We start from the raw sequence: 18,734 nt of genomic DNA on the forward strand, positions 1-18,734 counted from the left end.
AAAAGTATATTAGGGAGCTAGGAAATTCTGCAGAGCCAAATAACAAAGATTGGAGGACAGTTTTGAGGGCATGTTTACCCCCCAGTGTTGATCCGTTAAAGTTTATTGCTGATTGCAAGTTAGATGAGGAAGTACCACTAACAGACGAGTATAATCAGGATAATGTAAAGAGAATCAACTTACAGTTAGGGGTATATTTTCCTGCAGTTGTAAAGTGGAATAAAATCTTTACCATAAAACAAAAAGAAGGTGAATCCACACCAGAGTATTTTCACCGGGCTCTGCAGGATATGGCTAGGTACACTGGTATAGATGACATTAAAACTAATGTACACCACAGGGAAGTAGCTGTTTCAGTATTAATGGACGGTCTAAAGGAGGTTTTAAGAAATAGAATACAAACCACTAGGCCTGATTGGAGAGGTATGTCGGTGGATGCATTGGGAGAGGCTGCTACTGGGCATGATCGAAATATCATCAGACACAGGGAGTCACAGAGTGATAAGTTAATGGCTGTAAGCATACAGGCCCTCACTACCCGGCCACCTCAGCCCAGAACTGTGACCCCTGTTGGTAAGTCAAGAGGTATAAAATGTTATAATTGTCACAGAGAGGGACACATGTCACGTGATTGTAAAGCAAGACAAATAAAAAATTCATATCAACCCTATAGACAACGACCTGATACGAGACATTGGGATCAAGGACCGAAGGGGCGGAGCTATGAGCCACATGCAGGGGAAACAAAAAGGTATCCCCCAAGAAGAGACTGGCAAATCTCTGATAGTTCCCATCTACCCCCACCACAAGTAATTGCTGCCACCGCGATTCAGGGAGGTCACCATACCCAATAGGGGTGTGGCCACACCTGTAATCTGCAGCCAGTGAAATTGATTGCAAGTCTTGGAAGTGAACCCGAGATCACAATTGATGTAGCTGGTAAATCATTAAATTTCCTTGTAGATACGGGGGCGGCCAAATCAGTGATAAATTCGACAGTGGGCATGAGAACCACTGGTAAAACAATTCCAGCCATGGGAGTAACGGGAGTAGTACAGCACTACCCTGTTAGCAAACCAGCAGAGATTACAATAGGGCCTTTGCATACCAAGCATTCCTTTTTGCTGGCTGCATCGGCACCGACTAATCTCATGGGAAGAGATTTATTGTGTAAAATGGGGTGTGTCATTTATTGTACCCCTGAAGGTGTATTCTTAGACATACCTGAGAATCACGCTCAGGAAGTACGAGACATGCTAGACTCCCCATCAAAATTAATGTCACATACCATTATGATAAATAGGAGTTCATCCCAGGTAGAAGAAATGACATCCCAAATACCAGAGTCACTTTGGACTAAAGATGGACAAGACACTGGATTAATGGCAAACGTAGCTCCAGTAGTTGTGCAAGTAAAAGATGGTAGGATAGCTCCAAAAATCCCACAATACCCTCTGAAGCCAGAGGTGGAGTTAGGAGTATACCCCGTAATAGAGCGCTTGCTACAACAGGGCATTCTGGTAAGAACATCCAGCACTGCCAATAGTCCCATCTTCCCTGTGAAAAAGAGTGGGGGGAGGGGTTACAGGCTAGTGCAGGATCTAAGGGGGATTAACAAAATAGTTGAGAGTCAGTTCCCCGTAGTGCCAAATCCAGCGGTCATCCTTATGCAAATCCCTCCCACTGCGAAATTTTTCACTGTTACTGACCTCTGCTCCGCCTTCTTCTCGGTACCTCTGCACCCTGACAGCCAATATTTGTTTGCATTCACATACAGAGGAGTCCAATACACATGGACTCGATTACCACAAGGTTTCATAGACAGTCCAAGTATATTTTCACAGGCTTTGCATGATTGTTTGCAGTCTTTCCAACCAGAAAGTGGATCAGTATTGATCCAATATGTGGATGATTTACTACTGTGTTCAGATTCACTGGAAGCGTCCCTGAAAGATACGAAACAGCTCCTGTTTCATCTTTCAGACACAGGACACAAGGTTTCCAAAGACAAGTTGCAATTATGCCAGACTAAAGTAAAATATCTGGGACACTGTCTGACACAAGGACTGAGACACCTGACCGCTGATAGAATTCAAGCAATTCGAGACATGACACTGCCACAAACTCAGCAACAGATCAGAACAATTTTAGGAATGTGTGGGTATTGCCGTAACTGGATCCCAGGTTTTTCCATTCTAGCATTACCTTTGCAGGAGATGGTCTCATCAAACAAACCTGATCGGATTTCGCATACAGACGAATCCGAGATGGCATTTGAGAGACTTAAACAGTGCCTAACGCAGGCACCAGCATTAGGTATGCCAGACTATGGGAAACCTTTTGAGCTGTACGGAACAGAAAGTGCTGGTTGCGCGGCAGGCGTCCTAACCCAAAAGCACGGTGATGCCAGCAGGCCGGTAGCATACTACAGCGCTCAGCTAGATACGGTAGCGCGATCCCTCCCCACATGCTTGCGAAGTGTCGCTGCGATAGCATTGCTAGTAACGAAAAGCGAAGATGTAGTGCTAGGACACAACCTCACAATCCATACACCTCATGCAGTGTCAGCCTTACTAAATTCTGCCCAAACCAGACATGTCTCATCCGCACGGTTTACAAGGTGGGAATTAGCACTAATGGCCCCTGTAAACATCACCATAAAGAGATGCAGTGCACTAAATCCAGCAACGTATCTCCCAGGTGTGCCTGGACAGGCACAAAGGGTGGGGGATGAGAGTGATGGAGGAGGATTTAGTACAGACACTGACTCACATGATTGTATGGAATATTTTACCCAAAATTTCACGGCAAGGCCTGACATCAGTGACAACCCACTGGAAGATGTAGATCTTACTTTCTACACTGATGGTAGTTGTCACAGACAGACGGACTCGGGAGACTTGTGTACTGGATATGCAGTCGTAGATGACCAAGGCACCATAGAAGCAGAACCGCTAGGCCCACCTCACTCAGCCCAGGTTGCTGAATTGGTTGCCCTAACCAGAGCATGTGAATTGGCTAAGGGCAAATCAGCCAATATCTATACCGATTCTAGATACGCCTTCGGGGTAGTCCATGATTTCGGAGCCCTATGGCGCCTCAGAAATTTCATGACGGCAGCTGGTACACCGGTAGCGCATGCAGCCCACATCAAAAGGCTTCTAACAGCGATACAGGAACCCGACAGAGTGGCTGTTATCAAGTGTAAAGCACACACATATAGCCAAGACCCGGTATCACTTGGTAACAGCCGAGCAGACGAAGCTGCTAAGTTAGCAGCTGGTACCCCCAGACAGACAGACACCACACAACTGATGGTATTTAATACCGTCAACACACAGAAATTGTGTGAAATGCAAAATTTGTGTTCCACCCAGGAAAAGGCAGTTTGGAGGGCAAAAGGATATGGCCAGGAGTCCTCAGGACTCTGGACAGATGGACAGGGTAAACCAGTGGCACCCAGAGCATACCTTCCAAGTTTAGTGGAAGCAGCACATGGGCTGACTCATCTAGGCAAGGAAGGGATGTGCAAGTTGGTAAGAGCATATTGGTGCGCCCCAGGATTTTCTTCCCATGCGGGAAAGAGGGCAATGACTTGCCTCACCTGCTTGAGGAAGAATATCGGAAAGGCAATACCAACAGAACCATCTCATATCCCACCTACAGACGGCCCTTTTCAGGTAATACAGATTGATTTCATACAATTACCCCCTTGTCGAAATTTGAAGTATGTACTAGTTTGTATAGATGTGTTTTCAAATTGGGTCGAAGCATTTCCTGCGGCCACAAATACCGCAATGTTTACTGCTAAGAAAATTGTACAAGAATTTGTGTGTAGATATGGTATCCCTAGAATAATTGAAAGTGATAGGGGTACCCATTTTACAGGTGATGTCTTTCAAGGAATGTGTAAGTTGATGGGAATTGATAGTAAGCTGCACACTCCGTACCGCCCCCAGGCGAGTGCGAAGGTAGAAAGAGTGAACAGCACTATTAAAAATAAATTGAGCAAAGTTATGACGGAAACAGGATTGACATGGCCAGAAGCTTTGCCCCTTGTATTATACAGCATCAGAACCACTCCCAGGTCCCCTCTTAATCTGTCCCCTTTTGAAATTCTGTTTGGTCGACAACCGCATGTCATGATTAACCCTCAGGATGATTTGAAGTGTAACAATGAAGTGACTGTAAAGTATTTGGTTAAGATGAGTAAACAGCTAAGGAATCAGAATGATAATTTGAAGCTAGTGATTCCTGATCTGCCAGATAGTAATTGTCATGACATTGAACCTGGGGATTATGTAATGATACGGAATTTTCTACGCTCAGGTTGCCTTATTGACAGATGGGAAGGACCATACCAAGTCTTATTGATTAGCACGACAGCATTGAAGGTTGCCGAGAGAGAGACTTGGGTTCATTCGTCCCATTGTAAGAAGGTTGCTGATCCAGAGAGGTCCCGTGATAAAGAACAGACGGTAGAGGAAGTTGTATCACTGGAGTGTCTGTTTCAGGAGGACTGAGATGGCACCTGAGCATTGAGAATAATAAGATCGGAGGCAGTTGTCGATTCCCTGTTCCCTTTTATTGTTTTCTCCACTTCCCATCCCATCTCCCTCAATTATTTCTTTCCCCCTTCTCATTCTTCTCCATTTCCTCCTATAAGATGGACTTGCCCCAAGAGACTATGATCCAGATTTTCCTGTTAACCATGATGTTGACCAGAGCAGTCTGTTCCGGCGAGAGTACCATGGAGGTCAAGAGAGGTTCTGGAATGGGTTCTGATGACAAAGTTGGAGGCGTAGATTTCCAAGAACAACATAATCATCAAGCAAAGGCGAGTATCAGAAAACGATCTGATAGCATTGACAATAGGAAGAATTGTGAAGGATTGTTAGCTGAAGAGAACTGTATCTGTAGACTCTGTGACAGTGTAGTTGAGGATGGGTGCATCAAGAAATGTCAGTCCAGTTTTAATATCCACATGGACCGGCATCCATTGAGTGACTATCACTCCTTAGTGGGTAAAGTGTTAAATCAGACAGATTGTTGGGTATGCTCTCAAGTAACTCAAGGCCATAGCAAATCAGGATTAGTGCCATTCCCTCTAACTATAGGGGAGGTACTTGAGCTAAGTGGTGGGAGGCCGGTGGACAGGAGGTTTAATATCTCCAGTCCTCCTAGTTTGAAGCTCCATCAATATCATGTGGATAGATCCCTAGTATGTTTTAACATTTCCAATCCCCGAAAGCCGGGAAATTGGGAAGTGTCATGGAATAACCAAACCATGACCTTTTCATACAGAGCCGATAGAATGCCTACAGATACAGAACTTATACGCCACATAGCCGGTAGTGGAAAATATTTCCGATATAGGTATACCCTAGGAAGTGGGATCATGAGAGTTGGAGAAGTATCACCAGGATACTGTGCACATATCGTACAAACTGATACGTGTACTAAACAGATGGGAGAATTAGGGTTAGGAGATTTCACATGGAAAATTTGTAATATGGTAATGTCCTATTCCGTCCCATATGTTCTCCCCGATGATGCATACTTCATATGCGGGAGGAAGGCGTATAAGTGGCTTGCCCCAAACTCAGAAGGGTTATGTTATATTGGAAAAGTACTGCCTAAGGTAATGACCGTATCCCACACTAAAATGAAGGATATTCACCGCAGTGCCCAAGCTCCTTATACTCACACTCATTACGAGCACATCGTTAAACGGCACCTAATAGAAAGAACAGAGCATCCGGCCTCCGACCTGATCCATGAATCCACCGGGATTCAATTCCTAATCGCGTTAGATATCACTCGTACCGCCAGAGGAGTGATAAATTATAAATATATATCTGCGCTTGCAAATTTATTAGACAATATCACTGAAATGTATGATGACACATTCAGGTATACCGGAAGGGAGCTCCAAGCTTATAAAACAGAACTGGTTCAGCATAGGATGATTCTCAATTATCTCACAGCTGTGACAGGCGGGTATTGTGTTACCCTAGCGACTCAGTATGGAATAAAGTGCTGCACGTATATTACAAACAGCACAGAGGACCCGGCCGAGGTCATAGATCAAAAGATGGATGACATTTTGCAATTAAAATGGGAGTTCCGAAGGAAACACAATCTCACCCTAGCTGCTGTGGGTAATGAGCTGACCGGTTGGGTGTCATGGTTGAACCCGCGAAATTGGTTCTCTGGTTTAGGAGAATGGACCCAAGGTATTATCATGGATGTAGGGAAATTTCTTTTGTGTATTCTGGGTGTCATCATATTGGTCGGTCTGATATTTAGATGCGTTCGGATTTTAACAAAGTGTAAACGTAGCGCCCGAGTGATGAGTTTAAGAAGTGAAGATACTGTAATAACAACGACTGATTTGGTTTATGACCCAACGATAGAGACAATGTTGTGATGAAAATGTGATTCCACGGTCCGTTTCTTTCACCCGTTTCTCCTTTGTTTTCCTCCAAAGTACAAAGACATCCGCTTGGAAGAAGAATTTGACAACCTTTTACACAGACAACTGATGGACTATGCCATAGACCCCCCATATCCCTAGTACTTTTAATTTTACGCTAGCCCAACACTTTTTGTAAGTCTATGGACATTGAAAAAGCTTTTTGCACACCGTTTATAGCAAAAGCATCGGGAGACTACAGTCAACATGTACATTGAGACAAGACAAGACAAGACACAGACAAGACCTCAATCGGCAAATGTACATTAAACTCACATAGTTTACGACTGCATTTACCATAATTGCCCTTTATCTTCATTTCTACAACCTTCAGGTAATAACACACATAGTCGATAGGGAATATAGGCACAGATATCAGCACTCACATATCCCCCCATTCATGTATCATCAACTAAAATGTGCTCCCCCATTTTGTTGCAACCAAAAGCCGAAAAGAGCTCGGTAAAGTTTGACAGCCCATCCACAGACCCTTAATACGGGATAAGAAGGAATTCAAATGTATACTTCGCAATACCTCGAAGCTTGATTTAAAACACGTACGGCACGATGATACATGACCCCCCAAACATGGATTCATACACACATGCTTCTGCTATCTCACTAGGTCATACCGTTTTCCCACCTTCTCCTCTTCTCCCCTACCCAATCATAGAAATGTATTATACATGACATATATTTTTCTCTTTTTGAACTGTTTTAGGAAATGGCAGTTATTGGTGACTGCCAAAGGGTGGACTGTCAAAGTCAGAAAAATATCACGCTGCACATTGCCATATATGCACCCCGTGCGTGTGCACGCTGCACGAGCATGAGCTCTCCCGTGCGTGCGTATACTCGCGGTCGCGTGCACTCGCGGGCGCGCGGTATGCGCATTTACGGTAGAGTTTGTGTGCGTCTAGCGGGCGATTCAATCATAACATATTTTAGTCATATAATGTATTTTGTAGATTATGGTCCCTTTGATAGAATCTGAAAGTTTAGTTAATATAGCATGTTCGGGGACAAAGAGATTCCTCTTTGTTTGATACGAAGGGTCAGACAGGGGTTACACAGTGGTGTTTAGTATCCATCGGATGAGAATATAATTAGCAATATTCCGGTGTTGGTTTGAAGCAGATTACTCGCTCGTGCGTATAGTTATGGACATAAGAAGTTTATGGACATTTACTATATTTGCACTTTATTACCCATGCGGCGGGAAACCCAGTTTCCCTCCCACCTGAGCAGTTTGAAATAGTCACAGCCCACCTGTATGAACCAACCTATGACCTTTTGTTATAATGCAGAGACGAATTCCTGTGTCCAATGAACAATAAGAATGTAGGGACCATTGTACTGTACTGTGTGTAAGTGTATATAAAGACAAGCCGATCTGGGCCAGCTCTCTACTCTTTTCAACGGTTCTCATCACTGATAATCGGGAGCTGGATATCCAGGAAGGCGCTTGCGATTGTTCCCCTTGTGCGTAAGTTCTCTGCAACCATATTTATCTCCTATTTTGTTGTAAGCCATTCTCTCTCTCCTTTCCCCCTTAAATGTAATTGTGTCTTTGTTGTATTTTAACGTGTAGTAACTCGGTTAGGTATTTTATGTTAGTTTGGTAGTGTATAACTTGTATTGTGTATTCTTTTGCGATTGAACGTTCATTCTCTCCCTTAAAAGGTGTTAGACCCTTAGACCGGTATTTGAGTGTTTATTATATTGCTAAAGGGTTCTCAGAGCGTAAGAATCACTCATACAGCTTTTAAACTAACAAGGTTACACTGTGTTGCATTTACACCTTACCACTGCACAAAGGTTGACAATTGAAGTACATTGTTTATGATATTGTTACAAAGGTTTAACTCTGTGAGCGTCAGCGCCGCTCGTGATCTCCTCGTGGTCTCGAGCGTCCGCTACGCTGCTAGCGTATCATTACGTTAGTCGGCAGCCTATAGCGTGCTTGCCTTTACGCTTTAAGCCGTGAGCGAACGTGCCGCTCGTGCGTCTCGTCCACGGCCACGCGTTTGTACGCTACTTGCATACTCTTACGGTATTCCATACGCCAATTGCGTACTGTGTTCATTAACCTTTTAGCGTGTTTGATATAGGATATATAATAGGCTTTTACACTTCGCACACCCAACAATTCACCAGTCCAATCAGAAATGCCTATTCATGGTAATAGTGGCGAGGGTGTGCGAAGTTTCTACAAAATGCAATGTGGGAGAAGTGCATGAAAAACTGAGGAGACCTTCCTGGACCCAGAATAGTGACAGAATCAGATAGAAGGATGTTAGCAACGGGTTGTAGTTATGTGACCAGCGGTCTCCTGACATTACCCATCCTGACAATACCCCTACATCCCGCCCCCTTAGAATCCCGACAAATGGCGTGCCAACTAGCAGGGACTATACAACACCCATAGAGTGGGAATAGAACCTGAGGCGGGCCACATGCAACCCCCCCCCCGCCCGTGACGGCATTGCGCTGGCGAGAAACCGGGGGAGGCATGCTGACTGGCCGTCTCCTGCCCGCCGGTAATGTATACCCGTCCTGTTAGGAAAGTACTGGATGCTTTTAAAAGGTGTCAAATGGCTGATTTCCGCTTCTTTAAAAAAGTAAAAGAATATAAAAATCTTCCAGATTTCATTTAGAAATTAAACAAAAAATGCAAAACAAATTAGAAAAGGTGCTTTTGGGGTAATTTGAGCTCATTTTAAAGTAAAATTAAAAAAATTAAAAAAACTATGGCCCTCATTCCGAGTTGATCGGTCGCAAGGCGAATTTAGCAGAGTTACACACGCTAAGCCTACGCCTACTGGGAGTGTATCTTAGCTTCTTAAAATTGCGACCGATGTATTTGCAATATTGCGATTACAAACTACTTAGCAGTTTCAGAGTAGCTTCAGACTTACTCTGCCTGTGCGATCAGTTCAGTGCTTGTCGTTCCTGGTTTGACGTCACAAACACACCCAGCGTTCGCCCAGACACTCCTCCGTTTCTCCAGCCACTCCTGCGTTTTTTCCGGAAACGGTAGCGTTTTCATCCACACGCCCATAAAACGCCGTGTTTCCGCCCAGTAACACCCATTTCCTGTCAATCACATTACGATCGCCGGAGCGATGAAAAAGCCGTGAGTAAAAATACTATCTTCATTGTTAAATTACTTGGCGCAGTCGCAGTGCGAATATTGCGCATGCGTACTAAGCGGATTTTCATTGCGATGCGATGAAAAATACCGACCGATCAACTCGGAATGAGGGCCAATATTTTTACCTGAAATAAAGGCTTTCATTACATTTGAAATGCATGATGTAACAAAAAAGGTGCTTTCGGGGTAATTTGAGGCCATTTTTTTTTTAACCCCTTAAATCACATGTAATTATTGGCCCAACTAAGGGGGTTATTCCGACCCGTTCACACGCAGCGGTTCTTCGCTGCGCTGCGAACAGGTCGGAAATGCGCATGCGCGGCGGAAGCATTGCACACGCGCATCGTTGCCTGGCGATGATCGTCGCTGGGCAATGACGCCGTCAGCGAGAAATGTGATTGCAGCGGCGATCGCAAGAAGACGGACAGACGGGAAGCGTTCCGGGGCGGATACTCACTGTTTTCCAGGCGTGGTGAGTCCAACGCAGGCCCGTCGAGGCGTTTGGAGGGCGGATGTGTGACGTCAGGACCGGGACCTTCATCGATGGATCCATCGCACTGGGTGAGTAACTGCAGCCCTGGTCTTGTTTTACTTGAAACTTTTTTAGCATAGCAGGGCTGCACAAGCGATCGCAGCCCCGCTATGCTAAAATACACTCCCCCATAGGCGGCGTCAGGTCAATCGCACCAGCAGCAAAAAGTTGCTATGTGCGATCAACTCAGAATGATCCCCTAAGCTAATGAAAAACTTCCAACTACTTGTCATTAGGGGGGTTGGCAATTCCCGACATTTTTAACTTAAAATAATCAGTTTCCCAACCTTTTCACCTGCTCAGGAAGGGTGCACATGGATATACGCAAATTTACTTTGAAAGAAGCAACGCGAGTTTGTTGCAAATTTCCAGCTAAAATGCCTTTCACAATGCAACTCACACCTAATTGGATTGACAAGCTCAGTGGGCCCTGTTCCTCATTTATTTTATTTTGATGTCACCTATCCACCAGGGCCAAAAAATGTGAAGGCTAACGCCTTGTCATGGCAGTTTGAAAAAATAAATAAATACCAAATCAAGTACAAAAGACGTTTCTTATCCATACCCGAGGAGATTATTGCCTCAACTACTCCCTTGGCTGTAAGAAATAATATGGCTATGGCTAATTCCGTGACATTCGCTCCAGGGTAGATTAATAACAAAAGGAGCTCAACTGTTACCTGCATGGTGTTTGACAGTCAAATCCCACATGTTTGTACTTTCCCCTCAATTACAGGGCTGCCGATATTTGTACTAATGGCTGATTGCGTGGTTGGAAAAGAACTGTACAGCAGATCATTTGAGAAACTGCAAAATTTATCGGCGATCATTTTTTTACGAGATTTGCCAAGTATTGTAATTAGGGCCAGATTCACAGGTGTAGCTGTGCTACAATTAGTTTCTTCTGGTTGTAGTGTCCTCTTGTATCTGTGCATCCCATGTGTATGTGAAATGTAATAATGGATAATCATTTGGCCAGTGATTATTAAGCTTTTATTTATTTAAAGAATAAATATCCACAGGCGGAATGCTACTGGAATCTTAAGCAAATAATATAGGAGATACAGTGATAGTCCAATAGTAGGCAATTCCTTATTTCACGTCTTCAGGGCGTCAGGAAACTGGTTATGGCACAGAAATGGGAGTAGTTACATATGAAACATCATGAAAAACTTTGTGCGTTTTAATTATATAATTTTAACTTTTTAATAAAATAGTTTTAAGGGAATTCTGGACTTCTCTAAAATATATTTTGCTCCTGCCTAAAGGTCACAGTGCTTTTTTCCCCACATGGACAGTTGTGTGGAAAGACAGGACACAAGATTAAACTATCGCTGCTAATGAATGGGAAACCCGGAACCACTGAACAGCCTCAATCATTCCGCTAAAGAAGCAGAACACGTTCATGGCCTGTAATGGTTTTGATGAATTTTACTGGATATATGGGCAAGAACAGGGACAGTGCATGCGTTACAGACATGATTAATGTGCCCAAGCAGCTGCGTGTAATTGCGGACAGGGTCAGAGTAATGGTACATAACTGTCCACTGCCAGGACAGCTTACATACAGGAAATTGCATGCTTTTCAGGAAACAGATGAGTGAGAGTGCATTGGTTTAAGCAACAGGTGTTATCGTGTCACACCACAAGGGGGAGCTATAGCCTAAATACAGCACATGTTGGATAAAGCAATATCATGGGAATCAGGGACAGTAAAGGAGAATGATTAGAATTAAAGAATAATATTTATAGCACAGGTTTATCTGTTACCAGTGTTAATGTATAAATACCATTTAAGACCCTTTTAGGAGTATCATTCAGTTACTGTACATGTTATTCTCCCAAGTGTAATTTTTGTGCTGCCCCATTCCCCAACTAACCTGATTGAAGGGTTAGACACCTTGCCTCAGGAGGAGGTTCTCTTGTTCCTACCGCATATACAGGACTCTGCGAATTTTATGGTGGAAGCAATAAAAGAAATAGGCTTGCTTAATGCATGCACTACGGCTATGGCAGTGTCTGCACGCAGGGGTCTATGGCTACGCCAGTGGACTGCGGATGCAGACTCCAGGAAAGGCGTGGAAGGCCTCCCTTTCACAGGCGAGGCCTTATTTGGAGATGAACTAGACAAATGGATCTCCAAAGCTACTGCGGGTAAGTCCACATACCTTCCTTCTGCAGCTCCCCCAGCTAGGAAGGCCTATTCAGGTCCCAATTTACAGTCCTTTCGGACTGCCAAGTTTAGGGGCAAACCCAGAGGTTCTTCTCAGGGCCGTCTTAACAGCAGTGTAGGCCCCTGGGCACAGCAATGCACTGGGCCCCCTACCCATCCTCCAGTGGTAGGAGTGGGGGGTACTATCAGCGGAAGCTTTGAAGTCCCGCGGCGGTAGGGGGTGTTCTATCTTCCGCTCAGCATGTAGGACCTGGAGCAGTAATTTCTGCTAATTACTCCTTTACTGCACAGATGGCGCTAAACTGTAGAAAGGGGCATTGGGCTGAATGAAGAAGCCCTGGTACATGATTTTTTGGGTGGTAGGGGGTGTTTAATACGTAGGGGAGGGGTGGATAGTGGCGTGGGCTTAATATTTATAATTTTCCGGTGGGAGGGAAGCTTGCTTGAATGCAGATATCGCAAGTTCCTGATAAATATTATTTCTTAGCTTTGAATGGGATAAAAAACTAAAGAGTCCCACTTTTCACAAGGTACTGGGGAGTTCATGTGTCAGAGCAATTCACCAATGAAAACCTAAAACTGCATATTAGGCGTGTGGAGCTGGAGCTGGGACCAGCTGCTTGAAGGCTGATATTTCTGGTTCTGGGCACAGTAGAGACAAGCTGCCAGTGTCTACAAAAAGGAGAGAGTCACAGATTTTGGATTATACCCTCAGAAAAACTCAGACACAACCCGAGATATCTGCCTGGGAAGAGCAATTAACAGGCTTGGATGGAGACCACTACTTTGAGGTCGGATATCTCCGGTTCCCCAGGGCCGATTTTAAAAAATCTGGTACCCCTTGAAAGAGGGGACCCTCAGCTATCAGCCTAGGGCCCTTATACTCCTGGGGCCCTTGGGCAAGAGCCCATTGAGCCCATACGAAAAGACGGCCCTGGTTCTTCTACAGCCACCAGAGGCACTAGAGGTAAACCACGCAAACCAGCAACTGCCGGTTCACAGGAACAGGGCTCAAGCTCTGCTTTCTCAAAACCTTCAGCATAACGGTGGACCGCGATGCCTGGAAGACTGGCAGCCCGGTTAAAATTCTTCAGTCACATCTGGACAAGTTTGTGCCAGGATCCCTGGCTTATAGATCTTATTTCCCAGGGCTACAGACTGGAGTTCCAGGAGCTCCCACGTCACAGATTCTTAAAATCAGGCTTACCAGTTTCACAAGAGGCAAGTATAACTTTACAGGACGCCATTCAAAAACTGGTACAGACTCAGGTCATTGTTCCAGTTCCACCTCATCTGCAAAACAAGGGGTACTATTCCAACTTGTTTGTAGTACCGAAACCGGACGGATCGGTAAGACCAATTCTGAACCTCAAGTCGTTGAACCCGTACTTACGAGTGTTCAAATTCAAGATGTAGTCTCTGAGAGTGGTGATCTCAGGTCTGGAGGAGGGGGAATTCCTAGTGTCTCTGGATATCAAGGATGTGTCAGGCTTATCTACGGTTTACACTGCAGGGCTGTCACTACCAGTTCCAGGCCCTGCCATTTGGTCTCTCCACAGCACCGAGGGTGTTCACCAAAGTGATGGCAGAGATGATGTTTTACTACGCAAACAGGGAGTGAACATAATTCCGTACCTGGACGATCTTCTGATAAACGCACCATCCAGGGAGCGGTTGTTGGACAGCATTGGCCTCTCAACCAGACTACTCCTGGATCACGGGTTAATTCTGAACCTACCAAAATCTCATCTAGAACCAACACAGACGCTTCCTTTCCTGGGAATGATACTGGACACAGAGTCTCAGAAAGTGTTCCTTCCCTTGGAAAAGGCAATGGTAATCCAGTCAATGGTTCGGGCTGTCCTGAAGCCAACCTGGATCTCGGTACATCTGTGCATTCGCCTTCTGGGGGAAATGGTGGCCTCTTACGAGGCGATTCAGTACGGAAGGTTTCATGCGAGGCCCTTCCAGCGAGATCTGTTGGTCAAATGGTCCGGATCGCATCTTCACATGCACCAGAGGATCCGTCTGTCACCAAAAGCCAGGATCTCCCTCCTGTGGTGGCTACAGACTTCTCACTTAGTCGAGGGTCAGAGGTTCGGGATTCAGAATTGGATTCTGCTAACCACAGATGCAAGCCTCAGAGGTTGGGGCGCAGTCACCCAGGGGATGCAGTTTCAGGGAAGATGGCCAAGTCAGGAAGTTGTCTTTCCAATAAACATCCTGGAACTCAGGGCTAAATACAACGCCTTTCTGCAGGCCTCATCTCTTCTTCAGAATCAGGCTATTCCGGTCCAGTCGGATAATGTGACGGCAGTAACGTACATAAACCGACATGGCGGAACGAAAAGCAGAGCTGCAATGTCAGAGTTGTCAAGAATTCTACTCTGGGTGGAAAAACATGCTGTGGCGTTGTCAGGGGTCTTCATTCCAGGAGTAGATAACTGGGAAGCCGACTTCCACAGCAGACACGACCTGCACCCAGGGGAGTGGGACCTTCACTCGTAGATGTTCCGGTGGTTGACACGTCGGTGGGGATATCCACAAATCGACATGATAGTCTCTCGACTCAACAAGAAGCTCAAGCAGTATTGTTCCAGGTCGAGGGACCCACAAGCAGTGGCGGTAGATGCTCTGACACTCTGTGGGTCTACCAGCTGGTGTACGTGTTTCCTCCACTTCCGCTGATCCCAAAAATTCTAAAAAGATCAAAAAGGGAAAAGGTTCAAGCAATCCTCATTGCTCCGGACTGGCCACGAAGGACCTGGTATCCGGATCTTCTCAAGATGCTGCTTGAAGATTCGTGGCCTCTACTTTTCGCGAGGATCTTCTGCAACAGGGCCCGCTCGTCTATCAAGACTTTCCGCGGCTACGTTTAACAGCATGGAAGTTGAATGGCTGATTCTAACCAGGAGGGGGGTAACGTCTAAACATTACCAATGTATTTGGAAAAAATATGCCTCTTGGTGTGAGAGCAGACAATATTCTGCGGTGGAATTTCATCTGGAATGTTTCCTGCTTTTTCTGCAGTCGGGAGAGGATGTGGGCCTACTTCTAGGTTCCATAAAAGTACAAATTTCGGCCTCTTTCAGAAACAATTGGCTTCTCTCCCTGAGGTCCAGACGTTCTTGAAAGGTGTTCTGCACATCCAGCCTCCCTTTGTGACTCCCACAACACCTTGGGATCTCAATTTGGTGCTGCAGTTCCTTCGGAGGTTAACGTCAAGTAAATTATGTGGAAGACTGTCACACTGTTGGCCTTGGCTTCAGCAAGACGTGTGTCGGAGCTGGGGGCGTTGTCTCACAAGAGCCCCTACATAATTTTCCTTGAGGATAGAGCTGAACTCAGGACTCGTCAGCAATTTCTTCCTAAGGTGGTGTCTGTGTTTCACATCAACCAACCTATTGTGGTTCTGGTGTTGCGGACACCTCTGCTACTTCAAAGTCTTTGGATGTTGTGAGGGCTTTGAAGGTGTATATAAAGAGAATAGCTCGTCACAGGTAATTGGACTTGCTGTTCGTTCTCTATGATCGCAATAAAATTGGGTGTCCTGCTTCAAAGCAGTCAATTGCACGCTGGATCAGGCTCACTATCCAGGATGCTTATTCCACGGCTGGTTCCAAAATCTCTACAGGCCCACTCTACTAGGTCGATGGATTCTTCTTGGGTGTCTTGGCTTTACAGCTCTGCTGAGAAGATACTTGGTCAGGTTCAAACACGTTTGCTAAGTTTTACAAGTTCGATACTTTGGCCTCTGAGGACCTTCAGTTTGGTCAGTCAGTTCTGCAGGAACCTCAGCACTCTCTCACCCGGTTTGGGAGCTTTGGTACTTCCCCATGGTACTAAATAGATTCCCAGTGTCCCCTAGGACGTAAGAGAAAATAGGATTTTAATTACCTACCGGTAAATCCTTTTCTCGTAGTCCGTAGGGGATACTGGGCACCCGCCCGGTGCTTAGTTCTTCCTGCATTGTTACTTCTGGTTTGCTCACCTGTTGCTGTTCCTGTTTCAGGTTTAGTTAGCATGGCTTTCCTCTTGTTTTGTGTGTGCTGGTTCGTAATCTCACCACTTTCCTTATCTATCCTTCTCTCAAAGTATGTCCGTCTCCTCGGGCACAGTTTCCTAGTCTGGTAGGAGGGGCACAGAGGGAGGAGCCAGCGCACACTATCAAATTCTTAAAGTGCCTATGGCTCCTAGTGGACCCATCTATACCCCATGGTACTAAATGGATTCCCAGTATCCTCTACGAACTACGAGAAAAGGATTTACCGGTAGGTAATTAAATTCCTATTTTTATGCCTGTCTAAATATAATATACAAAAATAAAACAATTATGGAGCAGAGTGTTGCTCACGCCATTGCCCCTAATCCGAGCAATAGTTATACTCGTATCTGTTCAACTCTGCCCCTACCTTGCTTAAGACAAATTGGGTCTATTAAATGGTAATTGAGTATTTTGAGCAATTTTAGGGCCTAGCTCAGACCTGATCGCTCCTTTGTGAATTTGCAGAGGTTTGCGAACGGATATTTGCCGCCCAGACAGAGTGAATACCCGCCCCGTGCAAGTCTGCGTACGCCGTGCGAAAAGCTTTGCAAACGCAGGTCAGCTGCAAATCCGTTTGCAACTCACCATTGAATGTTTTTTTCATTCTGTGCAGTAGCCCGGGACTTACTCCTACAGTGTGAAAAAAAAAAAGGCTGATCGGGGCCGGAGCTGACGTCACACACCCGCCCTGAAAACGCTTGGCCACGCCTCTGCTCATTTTTTTTATTTATTTTTGTGTGTGTTATTTTAGGAAGTTTACTAAATGATTTATGTGTTAGCGTTCTTTGAATAGTTTCTCCTCCGATAATAGTTAATATATTTAATAGAGGAAGTGAGCCTTTATTACTGGTGCATATGCATGCGCAGGAAATTGCTCTCTATACTGTACGTGTGCAGGTAATAAACGTTATCCAGCTGACATGTTTGATCTCGGCATGTAATGATGTGTGTGGAGTATAAAGGAGACTTTGGGGGTCATTCCGAGTACAGCTACGATCATCTTCCCAGACATGCGGGGGGACGCCCAGCACAGGGATGCTCCACCCCCCCCCCCGCACAAGTACAAAAGCATCACACAGCTGCAATGCTTTTGTACTTGAAGAGTAACTGCGGCTGGCCGGGAGTTACTCATCGCTGCCCCGGGTTGCAGCGGCTTACGTGTGATGTCAGACAGCCGCTGCGGTCCGCCTCCCGCACGGTCCGGCCAAGCCTGCATTGGCCGGACCGCGGCCTGTCAATCATGCAGAGGCGATCGCTAGGTAACGACGGCCTTCGGCCATCTGGCATGCGCCGGCACACTGCGGCGTCTGCGCATGCGCAGTTCCGACCCAATCGCTGCTCTGCGAACTACTGCAGCGTGCGATCGGGTCGGAATGACCCCCTAAAGACTCTAAAGCTGATTACGTGCAGCTCCTCATGCTGCCCAGATGGCGCTGTAGCACAATGGGCCGGGTTTGGGACTCAGGGTCAACACCCATTGGTCGACACTGGCCATGTCGAAACTAGAAATAGGTCGACACGGCCATTAGGTCGATGTGATTTTAAAAAAAAATTATGTCGTTTTCTCTGTCAAGTGACCGGGAACCCCAATTAGTGCACCGCGTCCCCTCGCAAGGTACCTCGCTCCGCGCTCGGCACAGGTTACCATTCACAATTGTAGACCACGTGGATCGTAAAGTATGAAACAGTCCCCCAAAAAATTTGAAAAACTCATGTCGACCTAATAGCCGTGTTGACCTAGCCGCTATCGAACAATGGGTGTCGCCCTAATTGGTGTCAACCCAGAGTCCGGATACCCAATGGGCCGCGGTCGCAGAGCGGCTATTGTACGCAAATGGGTCAATGTTTTGTCACTGCGCTTGCATCTGAGCCACAGTGCGCACAGGCAGCGAGTGATCACGCCGAGGAATTAGTGATAGGAGGACAGTGTTTGGGCGTTATATACGCAGTTGTACGCCGTCTAATGGAAATTATTCAACAGCAGTGGGCGTCTCAGATTTGCTTCTGCCCATATTTGCATATAATCGCAATTGCGAACCGCAAGAGATAGCAACAGCAATCGCAAGAACAACCACACCTGAATTAGGCCCAGTGTGCATAAACTAAAGGTTGTAGCAGTTCGTTGCTTGGTCACATAGGGATAATGTCTGGTAGTCTCTTTAATAACTTCCCCTCAACACAGCCACCTCGAGGTGGATGGATAACTAACAAACTTCATTAATTAAGCTTTGCAGCTGCCGCGAACATGGAAGGAATTAAGACTTCATTCCTCCGGCTACCAACTGTGTGGTGCCCCCTCAAGTCGTGGAGCCCTAGGCTGCAGCCTATCCAGCCTAATGGTTGATCAGACACTGG

Source organism: Pseudophryne corroboree, chromosome 7 (assembly GCF_028390025.1).
Source record: "Pseudophryne corroboree isolate aPseCor3 chromosome 7, aPseCor3.hap2, whole genome shotgun sequence".
Classification (NCBI taxonomy): Eukaryota; Metazoa; Chordata; class Amphibia; order Anura; family Myobatrachidae; genus Pseudophryne; species Pseudophryne corroboree.